The sequence below is a fragment of the Ranitomeya variabilis genome, unplaced genomic scaffold (assembly GCF_051348905.1).
Source record: "Ranitomeya variabilis isolate aRanVar5 unplaced genomic scaffold, aRanVar5.hap1 Scaffold_142, whole genome shotgun sequence".
Taxonomy (NCBI): domain Eukaryota; kingdom Metazoa; phylum Chordata; class Amphibia; order Anura; family Dendrobatidae; genus Ranitomeya; species Ranitomeya variabilis.
This window is the reverse complement of record NW_027507954.1, coordinates 12,501-17,500: the sequence shown is the minus strand read 5'-3', so window position 1 is coordinate 17,500 and position 5,000 is coordinate 12,501.

The window sequence follows — 5,000 nt, the reverse complement described above, 5'->3', positions numbered from 1 at the left end:
GCCCGTAACCTCAAAGGTGACCGACCGAGCGGCGTCTCCCCCCGAAGCCGTGTCTCGACTGTTGAGAACAGACGAAGTCCGGTGCGGCAATACGCCGGGTACTCCCTTCGCCAAACTCGTGCCCCCCTTCGATTCGTCTTTCCTTCTCCATCCTCCCTTCTCGCTCCGGGGCGTCCGCTTGGTCTCTCTCTCTCGCTCTCCCTCTCGCTCTCGCGCTCCCTGCCGAGCCGCCTCGGAGGACGGCGGACGAGGGGAAGGCGACGGCGTTCGGCCGCGGGGCACACCGCACGGTGAGAACCCACTCGCCCGCCTCCCCGCACGTCTGTCATCCCCCCACTATCGTAGGGGCTCGGGAAAAGACTGGAAAACGCGGAGCTCGGCGGTGGCGTGGAAGCGCCACCCACCGCCGCCGCTCTCGCCGATGCCCACCGCGGAGGCCGCCCTTCGGACGCTGGGGTGCGGCGCGGGCCTCCGCGGACGAGCTGCGCATCTGGAAGTCAAAGGGCCGCCCTCGGAGAAGATCGTTGTGCTGCCCCGCGCGGGGAGCGATTCGGACGGCGGGCCCCCACGCCGAGGTGGGTGGGCGCCCCTCCGTTCGCCCGTGCGGGTCGTCGGACCGCTGCCGTACCACGGTTCGGGTCAAACTCCCCACAGCTCGGCCGCCTCCGTCCGTAGACGGGAGGGCGACCGCCGGCGTGCGCGCCCAAGGACGAGTGCCTGAAACCCGGGGGGGGGTAACAGAGGAAGGAGACCGCCCGCCGTAAACCGACGCGGGCTCCAAAGCCCGGGCCGAGCGAGCGGCACCACCTCCCCACCCGGGAGCGCTGAGCCAGATCGATCGGAAGAAAGGGCAGGGGCTCGGGTGGAACCCCTGCCTCCGTTCTTCCCCTCGGGGGAGACGGGGAAGAAACGTGCCCCTGGAGTCCTGGAAGCGAGTGTCCGGCGCGCTCCGGGCGCCCTCGAGACGGAAGCCGGGTCGCGGTGCGATTCTCTCATAGGTCTCCCCGTTGGCGCGGAAGCGGGAGACATCCGACACAGAGAAACGCCGAGCCCGCTCCGAGGGGACAAAGTCAGAAGGAGCGATCCGCCCTCCCAGAGCCCTCCTGCGGACGAGGACTCTGGATCTGCCCCCCTTCTGACGACCGTCGCCCTCAGAGGACAGGAACCCACGTGGGGAGGGTCCGTTCGGGCTCGGGCGACCCAGGAAACGCGTCTCGGACTCGGGACGGACAACCGGCAAAAGTCCCCCTGGAGCCGCGGAAGCCTGGTCTCGGCGCGAGTGCGAACTTCCATGCAAAAGGGGGGTACTCGCCAAACCGCCTACCCGAGTCGAGGAACCACGAAAACAACGGATTTTGGTCGGGGCCGAGAGGTACCTCTCTCTCCTATATCCTGCAGCTGGTGTGCAAAACTGGGTATTTGCATGGTGAGACACCGACCCCCACTTTAAGGGAACAAAGTCAAAAAGTGTCCGACCTCCTGGAGCCGTGCGGCGGATCCGGCGGCCAGAAATTTCCTCATTCCGGTTCTATTTTTTTTTTTTTCGAATTTGCGAAATTTGGAGGCCAGGCGGCGTAGCTGGGACCTGGACTAGCTCGAAACACCCTGAACCGGTGAGCGGAATCGATTTCCCAAAGTTCTACGGCTCCCGGAAGCCAAAAACAGCTCGCCGGAAAATTTCAAAGTCCCAAGGACTCTTTCTTGAAAATCAATCCGGGGGCCATGGAAGTGTCCTCGGTACAACCTCAGAGCTTTCCCCCGCCTGGAAGTCTGACAGCGGTCTGACGTTTTTCAAAGTTTTGAGCTCTCTGTTTGTTCTCAAAGTCACAAAATCGCTTTTTTTCAGTTTTCCACCCAGCAGACCCAAACTTCACCCCCACTTAGGTCACTGTCTAGGGGCGCCTTACGACATATTGACGCCCCTTTAGGGTGGAAGTAGGGGAAATGGGTGATTTTTACACAAAATCGGAAATTTCTCAAAATTTTTCTAAGTGTCAAGGACTCTTCCAGAAAATCTCCCCCAGGCTCCTGGAAGCGTCCCCGGTACACCTCTGGCGGCTGCCCCCGCCTGGAAGTCCGACACACGCCTGAAATTTTCAAAGTATGAAAATACGCATTTTCATCCAAAAATTCAACTTTCCCCCCGTGCACCGCAAACTTCACCCCCACTTAGGTCACTGCCTTGGGGTGCCTTACAACATATTGACGCCCCCCTGGGGTGGAAGTAGGGGAAATGTGACATTTTTCACAAAATCGAGATTTTCTCAAAATTTTTCTAAGTGTCAAGGACTCTTCCAGAAAATCTCCCCCAGGCTCCTGGAAGCGTCCCCGGTACACCTCTGGCGGCTGCCCCCGCCTGGAAGTCCGACACACGCCTGAAATTTTCAAAGTATGAAAATACGCATTTTCATCCAAAAATTCAACTTTCCCCCCGTGCACCGCAAACTTCACCCCCACTTAGGTCACTGCCTTGGGGTGCCTTACAACATATTGACGCCCCCCTGGGGTGGAAGTAGGGGAAATGTGACATTTTTCACAAAATCGAGATTTTCTCAAAATTTTTCTAAGTGTCAAGGACTCTTCCAGAAAATCTCCCCCAGGCTCCTGGAAGCGTCCCCGGTACACCTCTGGCGGCTGCCCCCGCCTGGAAGTCCGACACACGCCTGAAATTTTCAAAGTATGAAAATACGCATTTTCATCCAAAAATTCAACTTTCCCCCCGTGCACCGCAAACTTCACCCCCACTTAGGTCACTGCCTTGGGGTGCCTTACAACATATTGACGCCCCCCTGGGGTGGAAGTAGGGGAAATGTGACATTTTTCACAAAATCGAGATTTTCTCAAAATTTTTCTAAGTGTCAAGGACTCTTCCAGAAAATCTCCCCCAGGCTCCTGGAAGCGTCCCCGGTACACCTCTGGCGGCTGCCCCCGCCTGGAAGTCCGACACACGCCTGAAATTTTCAAAGTATGAAAATACGCATTTTCATCCAAAAATTCAACTTTCCCCCCGTGCACCGCAAACTTCACCCCCACTTAGGTCACTGCCTTGGGGTGCCTTACAACATATTGACGCCCCCCTGGGGTGGAAGTAGGGGAAATGTGACATTTTTTCACAAAATCGAGATTTTCTCAAAATATTTCTAAGTCCCAAGGACACTTTCAGAAAATCTTCCCCAGGCTCCTGGAAGCGTCCCCGGTACGCCTCCGGCGGCTGCCCCCGCCTGGAAGTCTGACACACGCCTGAAATTTTCAAAGTATGAAAATACGCATTTTCATCCAAAAATTCGACTTTCCGCCCGTGCACCGCAAAATTCACCCTCATTTAGGTCACTGCCCTGGGGTGCTTTACAACATATTGACGCCCCCCTGGGGTGGAAGTAGGGGAAATGTGACATTTTTCACAAAATCGGAAATTTCTCAAAATTTTTCTAAGTCCCAAGGACACTTTCAGAAAATCTTCCCCAGGCTCCTGGAAGCGTCCTCGGTACGCCTCCGGCGGCTGCCCCCGCCTGGAAGTCTGACACACGCCTGAAATTTTCAAAGTATGAAAATAATGCATTTTCATCCAAAATTCGACTTTCCGCCCGTGCCCCGCAAACTTTACCCACAGTTAGGTCACTGTCCTGGGGTACCTCACAACATATTGACGCCCCCCTGGGGTGGAAGTAGGGGAAATGTGACATTTTTTCACAAAATCGAGATTTTCTCAAAATATTTCTAAGTCCCAAGGACACTTTCAGAAAATCTTCCCCAGGCTCCTGGAAGCGTCCTCGGTACGCCTCCAGCGGCTGCCCCCGCCTGGAAGTCTGACACACGCCTGGAATTTTCAAAGTATGAAAATAATGCATTTTCATCCAAAATTCGACTTTCCGCCCGTGCCCCGCAAACTTTACCCACAGTTAGGTCACTGTCCTGGGGTACCTCACAACATATTGACGCCCCCCTGTGGTGGAAGTAGGGGAAATGTGACATTTTTCACAAAATCGAGATTTTCTCAAAATATTTCTAAGTCCCAAGGACACTTTCATGAAATCTTCCCCAGGCTCCTGGAAGCGTCCCCGGTACGCCTCTGGCGGCTGCCCCCGCCTGGAAGTCCGACACACGCCTGAAATTTTCAAAGTATGAAAATACGCATTTTCATCCAAAAATTCAACTTTCCCCCCGTGCACCGCAAACTTCACCCGCATTTAGGTCACTGCCCTGGGGTGCTTTACAACATATTGACGCCCCCCTGTGGTGGAAGTAGGGGAAATGTGACATTTTTTCACAAAATCGAGATTTTCTCAAAATATTTCTAAGTCCCAAGGACACTTTCAGAAAATCTTCCCCAGGCTCCTGGAAGCGTCCCCGGTACGCCTCTGGCGGCTGCCCCCGCCTGGAAGTCCGACACACGCCTGAAATTTTCAAAGTATGAAAATACGCATTTTCATCCAAAAATTCAACTTTCCCCCCGTGCACCGCAAACTTTACCCGCATTTAGGTCACTGCCCTTGGGTGCTTTACAACATATTGACGCCCCCCCTGTGGTGGTAGTAGGGGAAATGTGACATTTTTCACAAAATCGAGATTTTCTAAAAATTGCACTAAGTCCCAAGGACTCTTCCAGAAAATCTTCCCCGGGCTCCTGGAAGCGTCCCAGGTACACCTCCGGCGGCTGCCCCCGCCTGGAAGTCTGACACACGCCTGAAATTTTTAAAGTATGAAAATACGCATTTTCATCCAAAAATTCAACTTTCCCCCCGTGCACCGCAAACTTCACCCGCATTTAGGTCACTGCCTTGGGGTGCCTTACAACATATTGACGCCCCCCTGTGGTGGTAGTAGGGGAAATGTGACATTTTTCACAAAATCGAGATTTTCTAAAAAATTGCACTAAGTCCCAAGCACTCTTCCAGAAAATCTCCCCCAGGCTCCTGGAAGCGTCCCCGGTACACCTCCGGCGGCTGCACCCGCCTGGAAGTCTGACACACGCCTGAAAATTTCAAAGTATGAAAATACGC